We start from the raw sequence: 15,115 nt of genomic DNA on the forward strand, positions 1-15,115 counted from the left end.
CACAGCAGATAAGAACGATACATTGCAAGAATACTAAGAATAGGGACATGGAGATATAGTTAGTAAACAAAGAATTAGAAGGAACTTAATTTCTGTTCTTCTATGAAAAATCATTAGGGACAACTGTATCGGATTCCAGTGAACAGTCCCAACCTTCCATCATTTTCTCAACGGCATCCAGTCCTGGATTCAAGGCTGCAAGCAAAGCTCCTAAGTTTAAATGCCATCTCACTCGTCCCAGTGATCAATTTCTGTTCACAATTGATCATAATGATAGGACTAAGAACCAAAGGGATCACATAAACAAGAATAGTGTCTGCAAATACTAGCTGATAGAATAAAAAAGGGAGAGAACGATCCAACATGGGGGCTTCCATAGCCTTGGCAGCTCATGACAAGAGCCTGGGGTGATTACTGATGCCATAAACAAGAGTGTCAATTTGTTAAGTCAACAACAGGAGTCACTGTGTACTTACTCCTCATGTAGGATCTCTGTCCTTCGTGTGCTGTACATTGAGATTTAATGCTATAACTAGTACTCAAACAGTATTTTTTACTTTATGTTTCTGTGTGGGAGCAAACTGTTGAAATCTTTATTTAATGTATGCTAAACTGATCTTCTGTATATAAAGAGAATCGAAAATGAATCATGACGTGAATGGAAGGGGAGAGGGAGTGGGAAAGGGGAGGGTTGCGGGTGGGAGGGACGTTATTGGGGGGAAGCCATTGTAATCCATAAGCTGTACTTTGGAAATTTATATTCATTAAATAAAAGTTAAAAAATCTTAAAAAATACTAAATATATAATTAAACCAAAAAAAATGTTTAAAGGGACAAAGCAAATATCTAAGGGGTTGGGCGGTGGGGTAGATTGACTCTTTGAAAGTGTTTTAATAAACTTCTCCAGGTCTTAATATAATTGTAGCATTACCACTCTTGCCTCTACACTTAAGTAATTATGTCACATTTGTACCTAGCTCTTTTCTAAAGCCCAATGGGGCATTTTATCTCCCCTAATGTAGCACCACTCTCATGCCTATTCATCATTACTGTAAGAGACACATAAAATCTACGTTGTGCCAGACCTGAAGGTGTGAGTACAGAGATAATTACTAATACTCACAGTTAAATATTTCCCGGATAGCAGAGAATTGTCTGCTTTATAAATGAAACCACATAACATTGAATCACAGACCACAAGTGTCCAGCCAACTGAAATGAGATGGACAATGCATAACAGCCAAACTTTTAACTTTATTTTTTGCTCAAATAAGCATTAAAAATCTAGATATGTTTTGCATGAATTACATGAGCATTCTATTTATATGATTAATAATGGGATAATTTTACTCAAATGATTATGAATATTTCTTGCATTTTTCTTCTATACTCCATTTCCACAAAACTGCTATTAATAATAGCTAGAAGTACTGATGCAGGGGCCAGCACTGTGGTACAGTGGGTTAAAGCCCTAGCCTACAGAACCAGTTTGCATATAGGCACTCTTTCATGTCCTGGCTGCTCCAATTCCCATCCAGCTCCCTGCTAAATGCAACTGGGGAAGCAGCAGAGGATGTCCATGTGCTTGAGGCCCTACATCCACAAGGAAGATCCGGAAGAGACTCCTGGCCCCGGGCCTCCACCTGGCCCTGCCCTGGTTGCTGTGGCCTTTCAGGAAGTGAACCAGTGGATGGAAGACCTCTTTCTTGCTCTTTCTGTCTCTACCTCTCTTTCTAACTCTGCCTTTCAAATAAATAAATAAATCTTTTTTTAAAAAAGAAGTATTTTATGCATTAGAATACCAGAAAATTATACAGACCCATCAACAAAAAGAATATGGGGAAAAAGGTAGAGATACTGAATACATGCACAATCTTGGAATAGGAATTCCTAAGGCCAGCCTTACATTTTTTCCTGGGAATATAGTGTAGAGACTACCCAGGTTCCATTGCTTCAACAACACATGTATGTGCATTAGGAACACAGTCATGAAAAGAACGGATGCTAGAGGATGGTGCATAGACATCTACAATCTCCTGTCCTAATACATTTGTCCATTTCACCATTTTCAGAATGGGGAAAAATGTCTTTCAGGTCCAGTTAATATTCTTCTCAAAGATTAAGAAAGTCTGTCAGGATGGCATTATGCCCTGTGTAAAATGACATTGTAAGATAGGAATGGCTCATTTGATGAGCTGAATTCCAGATCTCCTTTGATCCTACTCAGTTCAGAGTATTCACTTAGTGCAAGAAAATCAAGACTATGATAGGTTGAGACACAATTTTGAAGAAGAGGCAACATTTGCACTGGAAAGCATGAACATGATGTGGCATTCGAGATATGTGGCTTTAGCTGCAATAGTAAAAATCTCTAAGTCAATGAAGGTTGTAATGTAGCAGGTTAAGCTATCACATGGGAGCCTGCATCACATGTGGGAGTGCCTGTTTGGAGTCTTGTCCACCCTACCCTTCTGATTCAGCTTTCTGCCAATATGCATACCGGCAGACAACAGGTGGTAGCTCAAGTGCTGGAGTCCCTGTCATCCCACACTGGAGCCTCAGGTGGAGTTCCAAGCTCCTAGCATTGGCCTGGTTCAGCCTTGGCTATTGTTGCACGTGGGGAGTGAAGCAGAAGATGGAAGATCTCTCTGTATATATCTCTCTGTATATCTCTATCCGTTTCTCTCCTTCTCTCAGTTGCTTAGCCGCCTTTCAAATAGATGTAAATAAGTAAGCAAATAAAAATATTAAAACCTCTGTCTCAAGATACTCACATGATAGAAGTTTATTTTCCACTCATGCTGCATGTCCACATGGATTAACTGAGATGTTTAGTTTGTTTCTGGCACTTTTAACCACACTGGCTGGAATCCACCTTAGAGTGTGCTTTAATCATTGTCAAGCAGGAAGACGAAGAGATTTAGAAAATCCTCCTTGGCTTTTGAAGAGACCCTGTGGAAATAACATGGTTCTTGTTTGCTCCCATTTATTCAGCCAGAGTCACATGATTGTCTCCAACCTCAGCAATGTCCTGGAGAGTTGTAAGGTTGTCAGTAGTCCAAATAACCAGGAATGCCAGCTGGATTCTCAACAGGCTAGAGTAGTCCCCTCCCGCTTTGTCCTCCTTTCCCTCCCTCCTTCTCACCTCCCTTCTGTTTTGAACCACAAATGTGATGCATGCTTTTCCACATAGTTTATCAATGCAAGCAAGAATGATACACTGAAACAGGACTCATCTTCAACAAAATATGCAATGTGCTGTGACATAAGCTTTCTCCTTACCAGAGAGTCTATCCTGAAAGCAGTGGCTTACTCACAGGATACCTTTATTGTATCAACAAATTATCAATGTAAAACCAGAAATTAAAAAAATACAATACTTAAGTACTTCGTTATAGAAGACTTCCAGTGTAACTGGAGCATTCCTATAAATATTTGTTGTAATTTATAGGATTCTACAACTTAGTTTTTGATGGATTGATTTTGTTGTCATTATTGCTTTTATTAATACTCACTATGCACTTTCTTGTGGCCCTGGCTGACTTTAAACTCTTGCTGTTTGCAATGCACATGACCACCTACTATGCAGAGGATTTCCCTCCTGTCCGCCCAGCAGGCTCCTGACACTGTAGAATCCCTATGAAATGTTCAACATCCCAGTAAGAATCATCTAGTACCCCACACAAAAGTCTCCCCAGCACTAGCCTCGCATTCTTCTTCAAAGCCACCATTTACTATCTGATAAGAATATAAAAATTACTTGTATATGAATCTGCAATATCTGTGAAAATCTTTTAACTCTGTTTAGAATGTCAGGTCATGGTTCAAGATTATCTAGCCCCCATATAACTTCAAGATAATAAGTCTTGCTAAGTCATTTACTCAGGGGCTATAGGAGACTAATTAGAAATACTTTATCCCTTTTAGTATTTTTTTTTTGTTCTGGTTAATACTATTGGTTGAGCTCTGCGGTTAACACATAATTATTCTTGGGTGTTTGGATTTAGCTGAAGAGCCTGTTGGATGTAAGAGTGGGAATAAGAGAGAGAGGAGATGTACAATTTGGGACATGCTTAATTGGACTTGCCCCAAATGGTGGAGTTAGAAACCTGCCAGGGGATTCCAATAGAATCCTTTCAAGGTTGCATGTACTAAGGCCATCTCTCTAGTCCAAGTGATCAATTTCAGTTCACAACTGATCACACTGATAGGACTAAGAGTCAAAGGGATCACACAAACAAGACTAGTGTCTGCTAATACTAACTGATAGAATGAAAAAGGGAGAGAATGATCCAACATGGGAAGCGGGATACACAGCAGACTCATAGAATGGGAGATGTCCTAAACAGCACTCTGGCCTCAGAATCAGCCCTTAAGGCATTTGGATCTGGCTGAAAAGCCCACGAGAGTATTTCAGGCATGAAAAGCCAAGACACTCTGGCAAAAAAAAAAAAAAAAAAACTAAATGAAAGATCTCTGCGAGTCAGATCCCAGTAGAAAGAATGGGCCATCAAAGAAGGAAGAAGGAGGTACCTTTCTCTGAAGGGAGGAGAGAACTTCCACTTTGACTATGACCTTGTCTAAATAAGATCAGAGTCAGCGAACTCAAAAGGCTTCCATTGCCTTGGCAATTCATGACAAGAGCCTAGGGAGATTACTGATGCCATAAACAAGAGTGTCAATTTGTTAAGTCAACAACAGGAATCACTGTGTACTTACTCCTCATGTGGGATCTCTGTCCTTAATGTGTTGTCCAATGTGAATTAATGCTATAACTAGTACTGAAACAGTATTTTACGCTTTATGTTCTGTGTGGGTGCAAACTGATGAAATCTTTACTGAATATATACTAAATTGATCCTCTGTATATAAGGATAATTGAAAATTAATCTTGATGTGAATGGAATGGGAGAGGGAGCGGGAGATGGAAGGGGTGCAAGTAGGAGGGAAGTTATGGGGGAGGGGAAAGCCGTTGTAATCCCTAAACTGTACTTTGGAAATTTATTATTACTAAATAAAAGTTAAAAAATAGACTGACAGCATCTTCCATATTTTCATTAGAAAAGAGATAATTGTCAGAGATGGGAAACTTTTTTTTTCTCAAAACTTTAGAAAGGAAAACGTTGAAAAAGAAAAAATACATCCTAGAAAAGAGAAATTGTTGAGCAAAAATAATTTCTCTGAGAGTTAGAAATTGAATTCAGACACAGAATCATGTATTTCTTAGTACTTACAAGAACTAGAAATGTTGGGTTGGATTGTGGGTCAACAATAAGACTCTCTAAAAGAACTAATAAACTGAGCTAGAAACAAGTTAACTTGAAAAACAACTAAAAGTGTACAATGAATCTTTCACTAATGAAGAAGTAAGAGGAATCTAAACTAGATTAAGCATACATTTTATAACCATAAACATTGACTCTGGAGTTACTGGTGTATTCAGATGGGAGCCACATTCTACAAACCCTGAAAGCAGAATGTAGGCAGGATAGAACATCAAAAGAAGTAATAGACTGATGTGAAAAAAACAGGTAATAAGTAAATATAGGTGACAGCATAACAAATGGTGCATAGATAGCAAGTTAGGAAGAAATGTTGCCATAGAAACAGAACATAAGAAAAGAAAGGGTTGCTAACTCCTCTTGAAAACTATAGAATGATGAGGCTCAAGGTGTGAAGGTCATCAAAGGCTGTCATCTCCATTTCACTTACAGAATTTCCTTCATCTCCTGATATCCCTGTGCTCCTCCTACACAAATAATAAGAGTGAGCCTAGACAACCAACCGAAACAGGAGAAGAAGGACTGCATGACGCATGGATAAATACAGAGTTCTAATTAGAACTAACTTTACATCTCTTTACGTGATATTAACAGCTACCTAATTTTTTTCAAGTTTTATTGTTTAAAGACACAGTGGCAGAAAACAAAAGAGAGACATCTCCTATCTGCGTATTTGCTCCACAAATGCTTGGGTTAGGCTAAAGGTCAGAGTCAGGAACTCAATCAAGTCTCCCACTTGGATGGCAGAGACCCAGGTAACTTAAGCCATCACCTTCTGCCTCCCAAGGCATATATCAGGAGGAAGCTAGAATACAGAGTGGAGCTGGGACATGAGCTCAGATACTCCAAAGTGAGATGTAGGTCTCCCAAGAGATATCTTTTTTTTTTTTTTTTTTTTTTTTTTTTTTGGACAGGCAGAGTTAGACAGTGAGAGAGAGAGAGACAGAGAGAAAGATTTTCCTTTTCTGTTGGTTCACCCCCCAAATGGCCGCTACGGCCGGTGCACTTCATGGATCCGAAGCCAGGAGCCAGGAGCTTCCTCCTGGTCTCCCATGTGGGTGCAGGGCCCAAGCACTTGGGCCATCCTCCACTGCACTCCCGGGCCACAGCAGAGAGCTGGACTGGAAGAGGAACAACCGGGACAGAATCCGGTGCCCCAACTGTGGCTAGAACCCAGGGTGCCGGCGCCGCAGGCAGAGGATTAGCCTAGTGAGCCGTGGCGCCGGACCCCCAAGAGATATCTTAACCACTATTCTAGACACTAGTCCCCCTAGGTTTTAGTAGGATAGTAATTTATTATTTTGCAAAGGATATCATAAATTCACAATGGATTTTTTATGATTTATTTATTTATTTGAAAGAATTACAGAGAAAAGAGAGAGTGAGAGAGAACAGAGAGAAAGAGAGAGAGACAGAGAGACAAAGATCTTCCATCTGCTGGTTCACTGACAAACAGCCACAGAGAAGTCAGGAGCCGGGAGCTTCCTCCAGGTATCCCACATGGGTGTGGGAACCCAAAGACCTGGGCCATCATCTACTGCTTTTCCTGCTGCATTAGCAGGGAACTGGATTGTAGATGAAACAACCTAAACTTGCCACATAAAGTGGCTTAACCCTCTATGGGACAGTACTGGCCCCAATAGATATTCAAATAAAGAAACATCTCCATTAACAGTGCCCTTTTAAAGTTTTTATTGGGTAATTAATAACCTGCATGTTTATAAATATGTATGTCTGTGTGTTTGAGCCTGTGTAAGTAGAAAATGAAGTGTAGAGACAAATGATGAGAAAGAAAAAGGAGTTACAATCCATCACTAATAAAGGGGACTGAAGTGTATGTGGTATTTTACTGTTTGAGCTTAATTTTACCTGAATTCAAAATTGAAAAAACAAACTAAATTCAAACAAAAGCATAATTGAAATTCAGGGAAGTCATTTGTCATAACTAAGCATTTCCTATGTGACAATTCTAAGGACATAAAATAAAAGGAAACACATGAAGAGGGTGAATATGGGTTTTTGCTGGTTGTTTTATTAAACATGTTATTGTGGATATAAAAGATAAGAAATTGTAAGTCTGAAGTCTTTCTACACCCAGCTCATTTCTGTAACTCCTGATATTTGTGAATGGTTTTATTATTTGTTTAATTTCTCAGCACACATACTTGTTGATGCTGAAACCACCGTATTCTTAGTTTTTTAGGGTAGCTTAATGCTCAATTATAATTCCTTTGTCTGAGTTTCTCTATTTCATACTTGAGGTTTTCACTTTAGTTAACTGCCTAAATTTAATCATCTATTTGATGATTCAAGATGTAATACTTCAGGGCCAGGGCTGTGGCATAGCAGTTAAAGCTGCTGCTTGCAGTGCTGGCATCCCTTATGGGTGCTGGTTCGAGTCCCGATTGCTCCACTTCTGATCCAGCTCCCTGCTATGGCCTGGGAAAGCAGTAGAAGATGGCCCAAGTCCTTGGGCGCCTGCACCCAAATGGGAAGACCTGGAGGAAGCTCCTGGCTTCTGGCTATGGATTGGTGTAGCTCCAGTCATTGTGGCCAGTTGAGGAATGAACCAGCAGATGAAAGACCCCTCTCTCTCTCTCACTCTCTCTCTCTCTCTGCCTCTCTGCCTCTTTTTTCTGTGTAACTCTGGCCTTTAAATAAATAAATGAATCTTAAAAAAAAGAAGATGCAATACTTTAAACGTTTTTTGTCTAGGACTCCTTATGGTGAAAATAGATACCTGCTTTGTTGACATTGTGTGCCTGATTGAAAACTTAGCTGGATGCCATGTACTTACATGAGCATGTTTATTCCTTAGAATTACATAGGCACTGATCCTGGGTCTTCTGGCATGGAATGAAGCTGTGAAATATCTAACCTAAACCTAACCATCCTCTCACGTGCATACAACCTGGAACATAACTCAAGTCTAGATTGTGCATTAGCTAGCTAAGAGTACCATAACAAAGTACTGCAGGAGGGGGAACAGCAGAAACATGTTTCCCGCAGTCCTGAGGTCTGCAAGTCTAGGATCAGTTTCGGCCAGGTTAGTGTGCCATCTCTTGGGTTCGCCTTCTTGGCTTGTAGATGCAGTCTTCTGATGATGGCTTCAGATCACCTTCCTTCTGGGGTTTGTTTTCAACATAAGAACTTGGCAAGTGGGGACTATTCAGTCTGTAGGAAGTAGTGTGTGTAATTCCCAAAGCTTCCTGGACTTATAAAGGAAGAAAGACACCTTTGATGTATCCATAAGAAACCTTTCTGCTTTGTTCACCTCACAGCAGGATGTGTGACAGCAGCAAACTCATTTTACTCCCAAACCCATCAGCTTGCCTGGCTGAAACTTTCATTCTTGTTTACTTATTTTTCTGTAGTGGTGTTGTTTTGGTCTAAAGTTTGAATCTTTAGGCTGTCTCTTCATCTCATCTTTTTTAACCACTTCTCTGTTAATTAAACTCATATTATTATTGCATTTTTTCCATCATGAATTCTTATTGAGGAATTTTGCTCAAATTCTTATGTTATCTTTTCTCTTATTGTATGGCATTTATTATATTTTGTGAGGATTTTATTTCTTTCCTGTATTAAATTTGACTATTTTTCCATAGTTTGATTATATAATGTCAACTCATGATTTTCATATCCCGGGCTCGGGCAGTTCTGTCGAGACCATTCAAAACATCCTCTGGTTTTGTTATAGAGATGACTTCTAACTGATGACTCACAGTTCACCTACCAACTGACTCATCAAGTGCCATATACTGTAGGATGAATTGTGTGGACTCTGAAAATAGCTGATCTTTGTTCACTCTGCTGGTGTAGGGCTCCAGGTCTAGGATTCACTTTATATAGACGAAGTTGTCTAAAATTCCCAAACAGTAGGGACAGCCTTTCCTATGTCTACAAGCATTCTTTCTTTTTTTATTTTTTTGACAGGCAGAGTTAGACAGTGAGAGAGACAGTGGGAGAGACAGAGAGAAAGGTCTTCCTTTTTCCGTTGGTTCACCCCGCAAATGGCTGCTACGGCCGGCACGCTGTACCGATCCGAGGCCAGGAGCCAGGTGCTTCCTCCTGGTCTCCCATGCAGGTGCAGGGCCCAAGCACTTGGGCCATCCTCCACTGCCTTCCAGGACCACAGCAGACAGCTGGACTGGAAGAGGGGCAGCTGGGACTAGAGTACAGTGCCCCAACCAGGATTAGAACCTGGGTGCCGGCGCTGCAGGTAGAGAATTAGCCTAATGAGCCACGGCGCCGGCCTACATGCATTCTTTCAACTCAGCATTTAGCCATGATTCCTTCAATTCAGCCCCAGAGAGTTAGACCAGTAGGTCCTTCCTCTTTGAATTTTTCATTCTGTACGATTTCTATCGTAACTGACCAGAAGAAGAGAAGTCTGTCAGGTGTTCTCTTCAGTTTTGGGTATCTGTGCAAGTTCTCAGAATAAAGGAAATGTTCTCTATGTTACTTTCACATGAGAATATGGTTGAAAACTCTTCCAGAAATTTTTATTCATCTTCTAGGTGTTTTTACATTTTCTTAATTGGTTACTTTTTCACTATTTATAGTATGTCCAAGTAATAACTTGCATATAAATAAGTGAATTTCATATTTTGTCTTTGCTTTCAAGGCTGCAAAAATGGAGGGTGGATGGATGATTTTTTATGAGTGTATAATAAATAAAGCAAATAAATGTATCTCAGAGTGAGTGTTTAGCCCATCAGTTAAGTGCCAGTTAACCGGATGCCCTCATTTCATATCCTAAGTACCTGCTTTCATTCTTAGCTGTGGCACCTAATTCCAGTTTCCTGACAATAAGCACTGTATGGAGTGATGGACAATATATCACATAGTGATTAACAAGTGAGGTTTTCCTTCCATAGGTAGATATACATAGATATAAAATGGCCTATGCAACATGTGTGGCTCCTTCAAAACTAGCTCTGCATTTCAGAACAGAGAAATTATAATATACTTGCACTTTTTCTGTGATATATTGACTTTTACAAGAATCAAAGACTTTTCACTTTTGTGTTCTTTGAATATTCTAAGGTCCATGGACCAATTGGATTGTTTACTTCTGGGTCATCCTCACTTATACACTTTTATATACCTATATACCTATGCTGGCTGTTCATCTGTAAAAGTAATTTCGAATGACCTCATCTGAACTGATTCAGTCATGCGCTGTGTGATCTCTCATCCTACACAAGACTATTCTGGAAGGATTATAACACTATAGTCAGAGACTCAGATGAAAGCAAGCTAAACGTACAAGACAGCAAGGAGAAGGAAACAGGCTGCAGAGGCCAGCCTCTGATGTACCACCTGGCGATTCATACACCCTTCTTTTGTCTAAGCCTCTAAATCTGATTAACGGGTGAAAAAATAAAATTCACCTTTGGAAGGAAGGAGCTACCCATCTTGAAAATGGCATAGAGAAAAGGCAACCATTGGTTATGGCCATCAATGTGATCTACTATCCTCTACGTCTCATTCAGTTAATCGTTTTCTCTGATGGAAAAGGAATTCATCCCAAGGCCTTCAAAAATCTCATTAAATCAATGCATCAGGCTAAAATCTAAGGACCTATCATCCTCATCAGGTGAAGAGGTGGCCCTATGTAGTATAGAGACAATGGTATGTTGATAAATATTTAACAGAAAACACTCTGGGTGAGAACAACTCTTACCTGCAGCATTTAATGTTATTTGTTGAGTAAATGCTCATATTATGGCCAACATCACAGCACTAATATGAATTGAGAACCTGAATGTGGATTGGGAAAATATGTTCACAGTATCCTCTGCAGAGACAACCTTTGTCTAGAGACCTACAGATTCAAAGCAAAAACTATCCTGTTACTCCACAGACCCATCTCGAACACATAACAATGAAAAAAAGAAACTATATGATAAACAAGTCCAACTGAAAGAAGTACTTACAAGTGTGGAGAATGCGCAGCGCAAAGCAACCATTGGATCTTAGCAATTCTGAACTCTCCTGTGCAAATGTTGACACGTCCCTTTCCTGGAAGAGAGAAGAATATTCCTGGCTTAGCTCACATTTGCTTCTGGTGTTACTCCCAAGAACACTGGTCTCTTGGATTTAATTTTTGGGATGCTTTTTCTTCCCTTTTACAGTACATGGTTACTTCTAAAGAAGTGGGTCACTTTGGCAGCTGAGCAGATTTTTCCGTCTTCTTCTTACCAATCCCAGGGAATCAGGAGCCCACAACTCTTCAGTAAGGTTTAGGTAATATCAAGGTTGTTCTGTCGATTCCAATAGCCCTTGATTCTGAACAACACCTGTGAAACCACTGCAGACTTCTTTGTATTCAATTCAATGCCAATCCGCTTGAGAAAACACAAACTCTGAATTCTTTTCCAGAGAAACTTCTCTTTCTAGCCCTGATCTGTGCTCTTTTGGATGTGTCAATTTTCTGGGGGGATAAAACTTTGAAGGTTTTTTTTTTTTTTTTTTTTTTTTGGTTTAACAGAAAATATCTACTAGGCAGTGCCTCAGATCAGCCAGAGAACCTCACAAAGGGTCTTGCTGCCACACCACTGATTTGATCTGTGCCCCCAGGCTATATGTTATTTTGAGAGTCCTTTGTTGGCTAGAGAGTGATGAAAGATGAGAAACAGCTTTATTTTCTAATCCCAAAAGACCAGGCCTGTCCATATCCCCTCCAAATTGTAGTACTAACTGTTCACTGCCTTATTTAATTCCTTGTTCACTTTTCAAACCTTATAATATACATATAATATTAAGTAGATAGTGCTTTAAGTATTTTGATTGTCAGATCTAGAAGGTCATCCGGAGTATTTTTCTGCTGATGGCAGAATTGCAACTGTCATTTAACCATGTAACATGGTTTACTACCGTTGAACTTCCATTAGTAATTTCTGTGATATTTTCCTCTATAGTTTCTTTTTAAAAAAAGATTTATTTATTTACTTGAAAGTCAGAGTTACAGAGAAAGAGCAGAAGAGACAGAGAAGTCATCCATCTGCAGGTTCATTCCTCAAGTGGCTGCAATGGCCACTTGCATAGCACCTGCTATGCCATAACGCCAGCCCTCCCTCAACAATTTCTAATAAATTGCTCAAACTTTTTCTTACATACTCATCTTCAGTCCAAATGTTAGTGATACACATAAAATACTTTAGTTATGCCAACTCCATATTTCTTAGAAAACATGTTTGTATCAGTTGCTTATCTATGCCAATGAGCCACAGCTCTTGGTGATGTACAACAATAAACATTCATGTTTTCTTACAAGTCTAATGTGTCTCTGAGTCTTTCATCTTGGGCCAGAAACAACTGGTAGTAAAAGTCAAGTTTTACTTGTAAAATGTAAAGGGCTTGATTGGATTAAGATGGAGGAGTAGGGAGGGAATCAAGAAGATAGTTTTAAAAAAGTGGAAAGAGTGCAGTCTCAGAGAAGAGTTAGGGGGAAACCGGAGAGGAAACTACCCAAATTGGAGGGACACAGTGGACCTATGTGGAAGGTGTGGCCACCCATAACTCAGGACCCTAGCTGCTGATAGCCTCCGCACCAGCACTGGAGAGTGAGGTGAAATGAGACTGCTGCAGCTTAAGGCAGGTGTACCAATTCAAGAAACAAAAATAAGGAAGACATGACAGCCTCAAAAGACACGACATTTCAGTACTAGATTGTGAATATAATGAGATTGAAGAAATGCCAGAAATGGAATTCAAAAAATTGACCATAGGATTATTTAGAAGCAATAGAAAGCAAATACATGAACTAATGAAATCTATATATGACATGGAAGAAAATTACTTCTACAAAATTGAGATCTTACAGGGAATTCAAAATAAAATCTTGAAATGAAAATTCAACAGAACAAATAAAAAATGGAGTGAAAAGCCATAACAGAATAGGTGAAGCAGAAGAAAGAATATCCGACTTAGAAGACAAAGCCCGGGAAATTATACAGTCAAACCAAACACAACAAGAAGAAATTACAAAACTAGAAAACACTTTAGGTAATTTGCAGGATACTATCAAATGATCCAACATATGGGTTCTAGGAATTCCTGAAGGCAAAGAAAGAGAGAAAGGATCAAAAAGCCTTTTCAGTGAAATAATAAGAGAAAATTTCCCTAATTTGGAGAAAGAAACAGACATCCAAATATAGGAAGATCACTTTCAGAGGATCTCCAATTAGATTCATAGCAGACTTCTCATCAGAAACCCTAAGGATTAGGAGAGAATGGAGAGATATAATTCAAGTCTTAAGAGAAAAGAACTGTCAACCCAGAATGCTATACTCCGCAAAGCCCTCATTTATGAACAAAGAGGAAATAAAAACCTTCCATGGCAAAGAGAAACTGACAGAATTTATCACCACCCATCTGACCCTGCAGAAGATACTTAAGGATGTGCTGCACACAGATATACAGAAACACAATCATCATTACAAAAGAAAATCTCTCAGTAATAGTACAAAGGAAATTCAAAATAAAAAATAGAAATATTTATGGGAAAATGGCAGGGCAAAGTTGATATTTATCAATAGTCATCTAAAATGTAAATGGCCTCAACTCTCCAGTTAAAAGACACAGATTGAGACCAGTGCTGTGGCATGGCGAGTAAAGCCTATGTCTGCAGTGCCGGCATCGCATATGGGAGCCGGTTCAAGTTCCAGCTGCACCACTTCAAATCAAGCTCTCTGCTGTGGCCTGGGAAAGTAGTAGAAGTTGGCCAAGTTCTTGGGCCCCTGCACTCATGTGGGAGAACCAGTAGAAGCTCCCGGCTCCTGGCTCCTGGCTTTGGATAGGTGCAGCTGCAGCCATTGTGGCCAATTGGGGAGTGAACCAGCAGATGGAAGACCTCTCTACCTTCCTTCTCTCTCTGTGTAACTCTGATTTGCAAATAAATGCCTTTAAAAAAAGACACAGATTGGCTGAATGGATTAAAAGCAAAACCCATGGATTTTCTGCTTACAAGAGACACATCTCACCAGCAAAGATTCGATTCACACTGACTGATAGTGAAAGAATGGAAATAGTTATTCCATGCGAACGAAAACCAAGAAAGAGTTGGTGTGGCCATTATAATATCAGAAAAAAATAGACTTTAACAGAAAAAAGTGTTAAAAGTGTAGAAGAAAGGCACCATGTAATGATTAAGGGATCAATTCAACAGGAAGGTGTGACTATTATAACTGTATATGCACCTAATGACAAGGAACCTGGCCACTTAAAAGAAATGTTAAGGATTTAAAGGGAGACATAGACTCAAATACAAGAGTAATGGGGGATTTCAATATCCCACTCTCAGCAATGGAAAAAATCAACCAGACAGAAAATCAGCAAGGAAATAGCAGAGATAATCAACACTGTAGACCAAATGGACCTAACAGATATCTACAGAAGTTTTCAGCCCACATTTACAGAATATACATGCTTCTCACCAGGGCATGGAACGTTCTCTAGGACTAACCACATGCTAGGCCATAAAGGAAGTCTCATCAAATTAAAAAAAAATCAAAATCACACCATGCATCTTCTCAGACCACAAAGCAGTGAAGCTGGAAATCAGCAATCTCTAGAACATATGCAAAAACATGTGGACTGAATAATATTCTCCTAAAGGAATAATAGGTCATAGAATAAATCAAAAGTTAAAGTAAAAAATTTCTGGAAACAAATGAAAATTACAAAACTACTTATCAAAACTTATGGGATATAGCAAAAGCAACGTTAAGAAGAAAGTTTATAGTAATTGGTGCCTCCAACAAGAAACAGAAAAGGCACCAAATAAACGAGCTATCAATGCATCTCAAGGATCTAGAAAAACAACC

At 39.3% G+C, this 15,115-nt stretch overlaps 1 long non-coding RNA gene across 1 annotated transcript in view; it reads right to left on the reverse strand.

Annotated features, from left to right (window-relative positions):
- Nucleotides 1–2,778: 2,778 nt before the first annotated feature.
- LOC149122766 (uncharacterized) overlaps nucleotides 2,779–15,115 on the reverse strand; it is a 30,923-nt gene continuing 18,586 nt past the window's right edge. The window contains exons 2-3 of the long non-coding RNA XR_016219393.1: nucleotides 11,225–11,309; nucleotides 2,779–2,952 (exon numbers count right to left, since the gene is read on the reverse strand). This is a non-coding gene — a long non-coding RNA (uncharacterized LOC149122766). The remainder of the gene's footprint in view (nucleotides 2,953–11,224; nucleotides 11,310–15,115) is intronic.

Source organism: Oryctolagus cuniculus, chromosome 13 (assembly GCF_051225735.1).
Source record: "Oryctolagus cuniculus isolate XC-2025 breed Fujian yellow rabbit chromosome 13, ASM5122573v1, whole genome shotgun sequence".
In the NCBI taxonomy this organism is placed as follows: Eukaryota; Metazoa; Chordata; class Mammalia; order Lagomorpha; family Leporidae; genus Oryctolagus; species Oryctolagus cuniculus.